The 14122-nt window shown below is 43.9% G+C and overlaps 1 protein-coding gene across 22 annotated transcripts in view; it reads left to right on the forward strand.

The window, feature by feature from the left end:
• Positions 1-6178: 6178 nt before the first annotated feature.
• OSBPL6 (oxysterol binding protein like 6) overlaps positions 6179-14122 on the forward strand; it is a 203493-nt gene continuing 195549 nt past the window's right edge. For 17 of the 22 annotated variants that reach the window (XM_063647653.1, XM_063647652.1, XM_063647641.1 and 14 more), the window contains exon 1: positions 6210-6403. The gene's annotated coding sequence lies outside the window, so the exon portion shown is untranslated. Of the gene's footprint in view, positions 6404-14122 lie in introns of all 22 variants that reach the window. The other 5 variants (XM_063647645.1, XM_054478703.2, XM_063647656.1 and 2 more) reach the window with 3 other exon arrangements.

A 14122-nucleotide genomic window follows, 5' to 3' on the forward strand; every position in this document is an offset into this window, starting at 1 on the left:
CAGTAGCATGATCTCGGGTTACTTCAACCTCCGCCTCCCAGGTTCAAGCGATTCTCCCGCCTCAGTCTCCTGAGTAGCTGGCATTACAGGTACCTGCCATCATGCCCGGCTAATTTTTGTATTTTTGTAGAGACGGGGTTTCACCATGTTCACCAGGTTGGTCTTGAACTCCTGACCTCAGGTGATCCATCTGCCTTGGCCTCCCAAAGTGCTGGGATTAAGGCATGAGCCACCATGCCCGGCCAAAATAAGACTTCATCATAACTCATGCAAACACTTATCAGCAAGATCCAATCCATCAGAAATCCAATCCATCAGAAAATCCAGTTGGCTCTACCTTTAAAGTACATGTTAAATTCTGCCAGTTCTTGCCACCTCTACTCTACCACCTGGTGCTGAGCCATCTTTATCACTCACCAGGATGACAGCCACAGCCTCCTCTCTCTTTTCAGCCTCGCCCACCTTGAGACTATTCGCAATACAGCAGCCAAAGTCACTCTTGTAAACATAAGTCAAACCATTCCACTCCTCTGCATGGAATCCTATGATTAATCCCCATCTCACTTAGAGTAAAAGTCCAAGTGCAAACAATGGCCTACAGGGCCTTCATAAGCTGGCCTCAATTACTTCACTGTCTTGGTCTGTGTGTTCCAGATGCTTTGGCCTCCTTGCCCCTCTGGAATACTAGGCATGCTCACTCCACTTGTTTTGCAGTGGCTGGTCTCCTTGACTGGAAAAGGAACAGCCCCTCCCGCCATTCCCTGATATCTGCTTGACTAACTCCCTCAACTCCTTCAAGTCTTTGCTTAAGTGTCATCTTCTCAATGAGGCCAATATTGGCCACTTTGTTTAACATTGCACCCTGGCAACCCTCCTCCAACCCTCTTAACATGCTTAAATTTTTACATTTTCCATATCACTTATGAGTTTCTAACATACTGTGTAATTTACTCATATATTAAGCCTATTGTTTATTGTCTATATTCCCCAGCTAGAATGTAAGTTCCATGAGGGCATGGTCTTTGTTTTGCTTACTTATAATGTCTCAAGCATCTAGAATAATGCCTAATACATAGCAGGCACTCAAAAAGTATTATTGAATTAAATAAATGAAACAGGTACCCAACCCTTTCCCCATAACAGCGTAACCTATCCAAGCTCAATGAAATCTCAATTCTCTATCATTTTCAGCACTTTGATAAGCACTCTGAATGAAAGTTTCACTCTGAAGTAAATACAACAATATTTTCTGGGCTGGATCAGCAAGTCATCTGGGTGGATGACGAGAGTGTGGGAATAAAGGATATAGCACCAAATGGAGTTGAGGACTAAAGGTTGGCCTTCTAAACTTGCTGGATGCTTACCCAGGAGTTCTTGATGGCAATAATCTTGGTAAGAAAAGTTTCAATAAAATACGTGATTTTTAGAGAGCATTATATCAATTGGGGAAATAAATGTATGCACATATTCAAAGGTGACACCAAATTTGACCAACGAACAGACTGCAGGTAAGAGTATACCAAGGCCCCTCAGCCCTCAAAGCACTAGGGAACATTGTATCCTTCCTGCAAGAAATCATTATTTCAAAGAGTTTGCCTTTTGATTTTTTTTTTTTTTTTTTTTTTTTGAGACGGAGTCTCGCTCTGTTGCCCAGGCTGGAGTGCAGTTGAGCGATCTTGGCTCACTGCAAGCTCCGCCTCCCAGGTTCACGCCGTTCTCCTGCCTCAGCCTTCAGCCTTCCGAGTAGCTGGGACTACAGGTGCCCACCGCCATGCCCGGCTAATTTTTTTGTATTTTTAGTAGAGACGGGGTTTCACCATGTTAGCCAGGATGGTCTCGATCTCCTGACCTCGTGATCTGCCTGAAGTGCTAGGATTACAGGCATGAGCCACCGCGCCCAGCCTGACTTTTGATTTTCTCACTGTGTTCTTTTGGTATTGTAAAAATAATAAATGTTAAAAAAAAAAAGAAAAAGAAAATCTACTTTACAAAAAGTAAATTACAAAGGACTACTACTCATCTTTATGTTCAAATTTATAACAAAATGGGAAACTCAGTTAGGATGCTTCCATAGCAGGGGAAAGGTACTGGTCAGAATTTTCCAACTGAGGTTTGATCTGTTATTTTCCACACTAAAAGTCAAAAAAGTCAAAACAATGTCTCAACAAAAGCAAAAAATAAGCCATCATTCATTTTGATGATATGAGAGTGATTAACCAAAGTAGGTTAATTCAGTAATAATAAAGACATTTTCAAAGCTGAACTCTCTCAAGTAACAAATACAAGGCAAAACTATGAATATTTTTGCTATTTGAATAAAGCACAGGTAGAGTTCATCCTTAGAGTCTCTTGGTCTTACATTTTTCCAGGTTTCTTAGCTATTTGCCCTGCCTCAACAGTCCCCAAGTGACTGCTCCCATCCAGGCCTCCTGAAGCAGATCCAGCCTAAGCTCCTGGCAGACGAGCTTCCATCAGGGAAGCAGGACCATTGTGAATATGTTGAATAAGGAATTTATTATAGAAATTAGGGCTGGGCACAGTGGCTCACACCTGTAATCCCAGTACTTTGGGAGGCTGAGGTGGGCAGATCACCTGAGGTCAGGAGTTGAAGACCAGCCTGGCCAACATGGTAGAACCCCATCTCTACTAAAAATACAAAAAATTAGCTGGGCATGGTGGCAGGCACCTATAATCTGAGCTACTCAGGAGGCTGAGGCAGGAGAATTGCTTGAACCCAGGAGGTGGAGGTTGCAGTAAGCCGAGATGATACCACTGCACTCCAGCATGGGCGACAGAGGGAGACTCTGTTTATAAAAGGAAAAAAAAAGACATTACATCACATTTGTGGGAGGAGCTGGAGAAGTAAAAGTCTAAAAGTCTGAAAAGGGGAGTTAAGGGATCAGAGAACAATCCTGATTTGGGCAGAGGAGTCCAAGCTTGCAGGGAAATCCTGCTGTAGTGAGAGCACAAAGATGGTTGGTGTAGACATCTACAGAAGGTTGTTGGGTCTTTATGATTGCTGCCTCTGTGAGTTTCTGTGAAGAGTCTGTTAGCTAGCCTGTGGTCACAGTTACTTGTCAGAAGCGAATACAGAGCAGGGAAGAATGAGAACAAACAGGAACTCTCCTGCATCTCTTCTCATTGGTTAGAAATGGCATTTGTCTCTCGCCACCTCTAACCAATGACAACTGTCAAGATGTAAGGAAAGTCGTCATTGATTAGAGGTGGCAAGAGACAAATGAAGATGCTGCTTCAGTATTGCCTCCTAAGTCTCAGGTAACTTCAATTTTGTCTGTCTGGAAGCATACACGAAAGGGGATTTGGGGAAACATAGTTTCCAGCATAACCATGTTGCCTATAGAACAATCCAGTACAATGACCATACCTTGGCTGCAAAGTATGGGATTTGTTTCTCTAGTAGATGTCAGAGGGGTCAGATGATGACTCATCCTGGACGCTGGAGGAAATGGGAGGTAGCTTTCAGGTAAATTTCTTTTTCAGTCTTTTCTTTGATAGACTGTTCTTGGGCACAGTTTTGCATGGCTAAGCAATTGGCTGTGTCTTCTCAGGTTCATGAAGCACGGGCCAGGTTGGTAACATATCACTGTGTATTTGCTTTCTGTTCTTTCCTGTCTCATTTCTCCTATTCCTCATTTGTTGCCCTGGGTTTGCATCTTTCAAGGAAGCATTAGCACTTCAGCCTTCCTAAAAACTCCAGCTAAAATAGTACTCATCTAAGAAAATGCAATGAAAACGAAGTGGGACTTGGATGAATTGATGGGGGAAACTGATTCCTATGAGACTCAGTTCATTTGTATGTGAAGCAATTATAGCATCGATGGCTTTTAAGAACATCATTATCTTTCTTCACTGGAAAAGTCCACGAACAAGTATTTTCTGAGACAAAAGGGATGGATGAGGGGAGCTGAGATCCTTTTAGTCAACATATGACTTGTGACTTTAACACTCAGCAAGAATGTACGCTTAATGAAAACTTTGCTCTCTGGCACTTTTTTGAGCAATAATCCTGCCATAGCTCAAAAAGCAGTGAAAAGCCTGTTATTCATATTTACATATCTATGCCAGTCTGAGTTTTCAAGATACAGTGATGCACAAATAGGGTGGAGAAACTGCCTTGGTCTCTAGTTCCGTACAGCCCGCTGTGTTTAATCCACCCATTTCCCCAGATGGATGGGTGTAGTACCGTTACCTCTTATTTGACCATTAATCAATGAGACGGGGGGAGACTTTTTCCCCCTGATGTTTAAAACCATTTTTTAAAACTATTAAAATACACATAGATACTATGGAATAGAGTGAAAAGCGTGAGAACATTCTTACACTAAAACGTGAGATTTAGGTTGTGATAGTCCCCTCTCTTCCCCCATAGTTCATGGTTCTCTGCTATTAGGGGTTCAGAGAAAAAATTAGATAACCTCTTCCTTTTCTTTTTTTTTTTTTTTTTGACAGAGTCTCACTTTGTAGCCCAGGCTGGAGTGCAGTGGCACGATCTCGGCTCACTGCATCCTCTGCCTCCCAGGAAGTTGAGATTTCAGGAAGTTCAAGCGATTCTTGTGCCTCAGCCTATCGGGAAGTTGAGATTTCAGGTGCCTGCCACCACACCCCCCTAGTTTTTGTATTTTTAGTAGAGACCAGGTTTCACCATGTTGGTCAGGCTGGTCTCCAACTCCTGACCTCAAGTGATCCGCCCGCCTTGGCCTCCCAAAAGTGCGGGGATTACAGGCGTGAGCCACCGCGCCGGGCCTAGAGAACTTCTTTAGGTAAAGATTCTGTGTGCTGTGTGTACTCTCTCATTTTCGTTCACACTTTTGTATTTCTTTTTAAATACATGGGTTTTAGCTTTTTTTCTTTTAAGGGAGAAAGCCATTTCAGTGGAGTTTCTGTTAATGGAACTCAGAAGGAGGAGTAGAAAGGGTGGCTGTGATGAAGCAGAGGTCAGCATCCCAGCTGCTCCCTTGAGGAGTCTGTCTCCACAGCAAAGGAATGAAGGACAAGCTGCCATTGTCGCAGGGTCCCGCATCTATTATTTTGTGACCAGAGGACATGAGAACATTGCTAGTCCAGGTGGAAAAAAGCTAATCCAACAGGTGAGATTGGAGATTCAAGAGAAACTGCATGTGGGAAGGAGTGCATAGAGTCGACTACGCTTCATAGCAAATCATTTTGTCAGCACAGGGCACAATGAAATGCCATCACAGTTGCCTCATTAGTAAGCAGTATCTTCCATTTTTGAAGGCACCCCAGCATGTTCTGTAATAGCTCCCGTTAAGTCCAGTCGATGTCCTCTGGACTCCCCTCCGCCTCCCACCCCCAGATGATGATGACACAAATGTCTTGAAATATTGACATGTCCTCAGTCACTCGTTTACAGAATGTCTGTACAAATATTTACATTACCCCGTCCCTCCCAGCAAATTTGCCTTTAGATTAATCTGCCCTCCGAACGCAGGCCGGGAGTGGCTTGGAGTGTGGAAGGGTTTAAGGGTGTGGAAGGGTTGTAGTGAGGCGGGACTGACTGACTTTGATCGGCTTTGCCGGGGCTTGAAGGAACCGGCTCTTCCTTTCGCAGAACCCAGGTGTTTCTCTGGGCCCGGGAAGTTTTTGCTCCCGAGTGAGTCAGGGACGGGAGCAGGCACGCACAGTCGCGTAAGTGTATGAAATGACGACCTCAGAAGGGCGCCCAGGGACAGGGGCTTGGCAGCTCCGAGCGGAGGCCGCCAGGCAGCCGTTCTTTTCGGAATTCGGTCTCCCGCGGTGCTCCCGGCTGCGGCGCTCCTGGGCCCGAGCGCTGGAGCCGTTCTGGGCAACTCTCCCGAGCGCGGCCGGCCCACCTCCGCCGGACTGCTCGGAGCGAAGGCTCCGCTACTGCGCGCAGGCCCGCGGATGGCAACTCGGGGTTTCCACGGCGGCTGATCTCGGGACACCACGGGTTCCCACGGAGGCCGGGCCAGGGGAGAGCCCTGGCTGTGGGAACCCGCGTGACTAGGGCGCAGGGCGCCGGGTCCTTAGCCCATCTGGCGGCGCAGGGAGGGGCGCCCGGTAGGGCGAGTGCGCAGCATGAGCCCCAGCCGCTTGCCGCTCCACTCCAGCCGGGCGGACTGGCGGGAGCCGGGGGCGGGGAGCCCGGAGCGCCGCCCCGCCAGCGCGCCCCGCCCGTGGGAGAGGAGGGGCTGCAGCGCAGCGGACCACTGGAGGCGCAGCACGGTCGCCGCCGCCGCTGTCGGTGCTGGAGATCGCGGCTCGGTGCAGGCGGCGCCCATGCCTCCTATCCTCCGCTAGCCCGCGCGCCAGTCCGCCTGCCGGGGCCGGCTCTCCGCCTCCTGCCTCCCGCCGCAGCCGCGCAGCCGCCGCAGAGCCCGCGGCGCCACCGCTCGCCCTCCAGGTAGATGTCCTAGCTGCAAAGGGATTGCTTGGGGCCGGCGCCACGGTGCCCGCATCGCGGCCCGGGGGCATTGTGCGCCTCCGGCGGGCCGAGGACCCCGAGGGACGCGTGGGTGGGCAGCCGCAGCTTCGGGCCCCCAGGGCATCGCCGCCCCCCAGGAGGCGCTCCCGGCCGATAGCCCGGGCTACAGGGAAATGGGGGCGGCGGTGTCAGCCCATTCTCGCGGCCAGGATGGGAGGGGGCGTCTGTATCGCGGTCCCGGTTTGCCGCCCTCCCTCCCCCTCGTTGCCAGGGAATTCCGGCCGCCTGCCACTCGCGCTCGCATTCCCTCGCGCGGGCCGGCGCCCCTGCTCCCCGCGGGCTGCCTGGGGATTGAAGCAGGGGCAGGGAAAAGGACTGATGTAATTGTCAGCGGAAAACCGAACCGGCGCGGGTGAGAGCGCCCGCGCCCGCGAGAGCTAACGCCTACGCCGCACCTTTCAGGGAATCGGGGAAGCCGAGAGGAGCGGCTGGGGAAGTTGTGCATTGGGTTTTATTGTGCGCGTGCACTGCGGACTGCCCTCGCGGGGCACCCCTGCCCACCCGCTGCTGGCGCCCCTGCAGCCCTCCCGGCAGCCTCCGTCCACACCCCCGGCCAGGGCCAAGTCTGCCTTCCCTGGTTCAGACCGGGACAGCGTTTGCATTGCAGTCAAGACGTGCTTCCCCTGCATCAAGCCGGGAGCTGCCCGCAGATCGTGTCGCCGGGGATGCTGGGGGAGGAGGGAATGGGAGACCTGGGGAGAAAGCCTGGAGAAGTAATGACACAAGCGGATTTTCTCCCCAAAGCTTCTGCTGCGTATAGACACATCTGCAAGGCACCTTTTAAGCTGTTTTTGAAAGTTATAACCAGATACTGATTTTGTGACAATTCTGTGATATACCTGAACGGTTGCTTAAACATAGAGACCTAAAGCTAGGGGAAGCATTACATAATGGACATGAAGCAAATGACACGAAACTAAGTGAACCCACTGGGTTACCAGATTATTTCTCTCTTCTGGACACAAAATGCTGTGAGGTTTTTTCTATAGGAACTTTCATTTTTAAATTGCTGGGCTAAGTTTAGCCAATTGTCTATTATATTCAGTTGTGATTTTTTTTTCTCTAAATAATTTTCTTGGACATCTTTTCTTAAATTTAAAAATTGCATACTAATGGTTATATATCACTAAGCTGATTAGGAAATGTAGTCTTCACGAGGTAAAAATAAGAAATTTCCCATCTTAATACCATTAACTTTGTTTTCCTCTTGTTTTGTTTTTGTTTCTTTTCCTTCTTTCATCCTTCCCCCCACCCCCAACCCCCGCTTTATTTTTTGGAAACATTTCTACAGTTTTGGGTACTGCAAGCTCACAACGTTGATATTTCTATCACATGCTACAGCATTGCAGAGACAAAGACTAATAATAAATGAAACAGAAGACCTCGCAGTAACTCTGAGAGTTAGCAGGGTTCCCAAGGTCGAAGGGAAGCTGCAGTGTAATTCAGCAATAATCACCTACAGAGAATATGCATAGCCCTCATTGGGAAAGGCCCTGATTGGTGGATTTTATTCTTATTATTCTTTTGTAGTAGGAGTTCATATATTTTTTCCCTAAAAAATATTTTTTCTTAAGGTAAAAATGAAATATTTTGAAATTAAAATTTCAGGCTTTTAGAAAGCCTAAAAATCCTGGTTTTGCTCATATTTTTGGATGCAATGTTGATACCGCCATTATACATTCAGTGGATGGATTACCTTTGGCCGTACCTCAGTTTCAGATTACTATGACTTGTCAGGTGACTCTTGGCTTTAGTATGAGGTGGTTCTGCTGGACTTTTATAGGATCACATATGTAAGTTTTCTTATCCCTAGATTGCTCTAACCTTAATTTAACTTTACTTCAAGGAGAAAAATAAAGTCCTTCCAAGATGAAATCTTTGTGGTTGGAGGTCTTAGTACCACCACAGATACCGGATTAGGTAAACTGCATAAGGAGATAAAAATTCTTGTGACTTTACTCATGAAACTGTTGGACTAGAGAGAAGATAATACAGTTTTGAAAGATAAGGCATACATTCTCAAAAGAAGGATTTTGTTGTTGTTTTGCTGCAAAGGTTAGGTCATCATTATGATACTTTTTAAAAAGTTGTTTTAAATCTTGGGGGAAAAAGGGTCTCATAGTATCAATTGACTTCTGGAACTTTTTTTTTCCTCACTCAATATTATATCTCTAGATTCATTCATACTGTATGTAGTTTTAGTTCACTGACTTTCACTGCAGTAAAATATTCCATTATGTATCTTATAACGCAGTATGTTACTCTCTTCTCCTCTCAGTGACCATTTTTTTTTTAAATTTTTTTGAGATATTGCAGTGTTGCTCTGATTATTCTTGTTTCCTGGGCACACGTGCCAGTGTTTCTCTTGGGTTAATACCAAGGAATAAAATTGCTGGTTTGTAGGTTATGTGAATATTCAACTTATTAAGTATTGCCAAATTATATTCCCAAATGGTTGTACTAATTTACATAAGCCAGGGAAACAATCAAATACAAACACTAAATACAAACGTGCACTTCTGTTTTGCATATATGTCTGTTGAAATACGTATCTTTTTAGAAAGCAAGAGAATGATGAACATAAAACTTAGAATGGCAGTTATCTTTTATATGGACTGGAGGGTAGCATGTGGGGAGGAACACATACATGGATGTTAGTTATTGATAATGACCTAGTCCTTGGGTTTCATGGTGAGTTCCTAGGTGATCATTGTACAGTAATTCCCCTGTTATCCAAAGGGAGTATGTTCCAAGTTCCCTAGTAGATGCCTGAAACCTCCGATGGTGCCAAATCCTATGTATATGCTTCTTTTCCATGCATAGATACCTATGATAAAATTTAATTTATAAATTAGTTACAGTAAGAGATTAACAATCATAATAAACAGAACAATTATTAACACTATACTGTAATAAAAAGTTATGTAAATGTGGTTTCTGTCTCTTTCAAATTATCTTAATACACTGTATTTACTTATTCTCAGAACCTGATTGACCATGGGTAATTGAAACTTTGGATGGGGGGTAGATATTGTATTAAAGAAAAAGAAAGAGGATAATGCATGGACCAGTGATGATATTTTAAGGTTCTAAGGAAAAAGAAAATAAGGACAATAGGGTTTCACAAGACAATAAGCCTACAAGATATTAGTTGAAAGATGAAGACGCAGTCCCTGTGCATAGGCGTGAGTTGCCCAGAGTTCATGGAAGAAATTTGCAAAAAGGTTGAGCAGGAAGTGGTCATGCTGAGAAGAGGAAGGCTGTTGTGGACTTAGAAAATGATATGAACAGAAGTTGAGGGAGCCATGAGAAATTTTCCAGCAGTGAACCACTCAAAGCATTTATACAGTAAGTTTAGGGAACAGATAGGTGGGGGCTACCAGGAGAGATCCAAGGCTCCTCGTTAGGAGGCACTGCTGATTGAGATGAGAGTTCTCAAGTTTGGAGAAAATGAAAAGGATTAGTTTAAAAACTAAAACTACTGTCCTAAAAAAGAAGAGGAGAGTCAAAGGTATTTGACTATAATGAAAAGAAATATGAAGAATCTTGGCGTGTAGTATCAATTTTTTTTTTTTTCCAGACAGAATCTCGTTCTGTCGCCCAGGCTGGAATGCAGTGGCGCAATCTTGGCCCACTGCAACCTCCGGGGTTCAAGCGATTCTCCCGCCTCAGCCTCCCTAGTAGCTGGGACTACAGGTGCGTGCCACCATGCCCAGCTAATTTTTGTATTTTTAGTAGAGACAGGGTTTCACCATATTGGTCAGGCTGGTCTTGAACTCCTGACCTCGTGATCCGCCCACCGTGGCCTCCCAAAGTGCTGCGATTACAGGCCTGAGCCACTGTGCCCAGCCCAAATTTTTTTTTTTTTTTTTAAAGAAAATAGTGGAGTTGCTGTGGGAGCTTTTAGTGAGGTTTAAACATCTCAAGTATGTGGTAATACATATCCAAGCTCATGTTTGAAAACATGCAATATGGTGTCTGCTTTATATGTAGAGTTTTTAAAAAATTTTTAGTTTTTTTGGATACATAATAGGTGTATATATTTATGGGGTATGTGAGATATTTTGATACCGGCATACAATGTGTAATAATCACATCAGTGCAAATGGGGTATCCATCATTGCCAGCATTTATCCTTTGTGTTACAAACAATCCAATTATACTCTTTGAATTATTTTAAAATGTACAATTAAATTATTGTTGACTATAGTCACCTATTGTGCTGTCAAATACTAGATATTATTCATTGTTTCTTTTTTTTCCTTTTTTTTTTTTAAAGGGACGGGGTCTCCCTATGTTGCCCAGTCTGGTCTTGAACTCCTCCTGGGCTCAAGGGATCCTTCTGCCTCGGACTCCCAAAGTGTTAGGATTACAAGCATGAGCCACCACTCCCAGCTCACTTATTCATTGTTTCTATTTTTTTGTACCCATTAGCCAACCACTCCTCCCCCAGCTTCTCCACTACTCTTCCCAGTGTCTGGTAACCATCCTTCTACTCTCTATCTCTATGAGTTCAATTGTTTTAATTTTTAGCTCCCACAAGTAAGTGAGAACATGCTCCTCATTGATAATGTCTAGCTTAGCTACTGCTGGATTCTCTGGACCTAGCACATGGTGGGTGTTGAATAAATATTTTTGGAATGAATGAATGGATTTTAAGTAATTGGTTAGATTTTTCAGGTTTTTGGAGATGTTACAAGTGTCAATTCATGTTAGTCATTGCTTCTTTCTTATTGAACTTATATACCTTTTAAAAATAACTTTGAGGCTGGGCGCAGTGGCTTACACCTGTAATCCTAGCACTTTGGGAGGCCAAGGTGGGTGGATCACTTGAGGTCAGGCGTTCGAGATCAGCCTGCCCAGCATGATGAAACCCACTCTCTACTAAAAATACGAAAATTAGCTGGGAGTGGTGGCGCATGCCTATAGTCCCAGCTACTCAGGAGGCTGAGGCAGGAGAATCGCTTGAACCCAGGAGGCAGATGTCGCAGTGAGCCAAGATTGCACCACTGCACTCCAGTTTAGGTGACAGCGAGACTCCATCTCATAAATAAATAAATAAATAAATAAATAAGAGAACTGCGGCACAAAGAGGTTAAGTAATCTGCCCAAGGTGTTTTCCTTATCTGTAGTATGGACGTACTATCTGTAATATGGACATACTATTAGGGCTTAACTCTCCAGTTGTGTCAAATATTCTGTGAACTTCTGGCCCAGAGTAAAAACTCGCCACATATTGCCAGCAATGTTAGGGAGTTGTTGTTATAGAAATAGTACCCCCAAAGGTACAATAGCTAAAATGACCAAGGATAATTTAATTGCATCTCAGTTTTTCAAGTAATAAACATTCAAATAGAACATTTCTTTCAAATTCATCTTTGTCTAACTCAGTTGGCCTTGCGTATATTGTTGGTGTTTAGTGACTATTAGATATGACAGTTTGTACATTTGTTATATTCTGAGAGGAAATTAGATGCATCATATATCCATTGGATGTTCTGGATTCTTCACTCAGGCTTTGCCATGTTCAGTGCATAAATACTATCTGGCAGACAGTAAAATATGACCAAAATTATTAATCCCTATGTGTGATTAAAAGAAACATAAACATAAAACTCTATTTTCTTAAATCAAATGAGAGCTTTCATGTGTCAGTATCCAAAGGCAGCGTTTTAAATTTTGATTATACTGTGAAATTCTGCTTTAAACAAATAAAAATTCACATTATTTTCCGTCCTCTTCTCTTCCTCCTTAAACCCCTACCATTACTCGTTCTACACACTTAATATTTCTGTTAATTTGCTTCTGAGGGAATGCTTGGGTATTTACTGCTAAGTGTTTTTCTGGGTCTTTCTAGAAGGCCGACTGATTTTATTGGTTAGGTTTGGGGCCAAATCCTATGGATGCCTGGCTCTCTGAGATATTGCGTCTTCAACCTTTAGCTGTCTGTGAGTGACTGCTCAAATGTCATGGGGAGCCTCTGCAGGATAACCATTAAGGGTTTTTTTTTTTTTCATTTGTTAAATCCCCAAAACTAATGCTATTAAGGGGCTTTTCATAGAACTAGAAAGCTCTATGTATTCATCTTTTTAACTCCCACATCACATAGCCTTGTACATAGTGGACATTCAGTAAGTGTTGATAAATATACAATTTTTGTTAACTGATTCGTATAAAATTACACTGTACATTGTTTGCCATTTGAAATGCTAATTATAGTTCTGTTTGGTTTGTGTTTACATTCTAATCTTTCAAAACACTGGGAAAAAAAAAAACTTTAAGCTTTTTCCCTTTAAACTTTGAAGGAAAACACATATTTGGATAAGGCAGTGCTGTACTTCTAGTCTCAAAGTGTCCATTATTGGGTAGCTAACTGACAATTATTTCTCTGTGTAAGAAATATTTTTTAAAAATTCTTCGAGGATAATGCCTAATTATTCTTTGTGAGCTGGCCAAATTTTGTGAAATAATGAGGTTTAGGGGTTACATTTTTCAAAGCCAGCAATAAAATATACAAAGATTAAAGCACATTTCTTTAAGTTGGAGGTGCTGGAGCTTTTTAGTTGCTTCTTTTTGCTTTTAAAATGGGCCATTTGACATTTATATGCAAATCAATAACATATGAGTTAAATGCGAGCAAGGTTCTGTTTCTTCAGACACTTTTTTTTTTTTTTTTTTTTTTTGAGATGGAGTCTCTCTCTGTCACCCAGGCCCGAGTGCAGCGGCGCAATCTCGGCTTACTGCAACCTCCGCCTCCCGGGTTCAAGTGATTCTCCTGCCTCAGCCTCTCCAGTAGCTGGGACTACAGGTGTGTGTCACCATGCCTGGCCAATTTTTATATTCTTAGTAAAGACGGGGTTTCACCATGTTGGCCAGACTCATCTTGAACTCCTGACCTCAAGTGCTCCTCCTGTCTTGGCCTCCCAAAGTGCTGACATTACAGGTGTGAGCCTCTGTGCCTGGCTCTTCAGACACTTCTAAAAACTGCCCACAAATCATGATGTAACTTTCTTCCTTTTTCCTCTGCTGGCATAGATGATTACTATTATAAGAAATTAGTAATATATTTTTGAGGATGGTGATGGAGTGTTGTACAGGGGTGTTCCTTGATTTTAATATTTTCTATAATTCCTTGACATTTTCTTTCTAAAACAGATTTTCTTTAGGACTTCCAGAAATGCTTTAGGAATTCCAGATGTTTCTTTTTTTTTTTTTTTTGAGACGGAGTCTTGCTCTGTCACCCAGGCTGGAGTGCAGTGGCGCGATCTTGGCTCACTGCAAGCTCTGCCTCCCAGGTTCACACCTTTCTCCTGCCTCAGCCTCCCGAGTAGCTGGATTACAGGAGCCTGCCAGCACGCCCGGCTAATTTTTTGTGTTTTTAGTAGAGATGGGGTTTCACCGTGTTAGCCAGGATGGTCTCGATCTCCTGACCTTGTGATCCGCCTGCCTCAGCCTCCAAAAGTGCTGGGATTACAGGTGTAAGCCACTGTGCCCGGCCCAAATAAATATTTCTAAAATTGTAGACTCTACAAATGTATATTAATATTTCATTTAGAATTAAGATTAAATTTACCTTTCTGATTTGAAGATTAAGAATCATGGTTACTCTGTCTAAAGAAAATACTGGTGGGCAATGTT

Source organism: Pongo pygmaeus, chromosome 11 (genome assembly GCF_028885625.2).
Source record: "Pongo pygmaeus isolate AG05252 chromosome 11, NHGRI_mPonPyg2-v2.0_pri, whole genome shotgun sequence".
Lineage (NCBI taxonomy): Eukaryota > Metazoa > Chordata > Mammalia > Primates > Hominidae > Pongo > Pongo pygmaeus.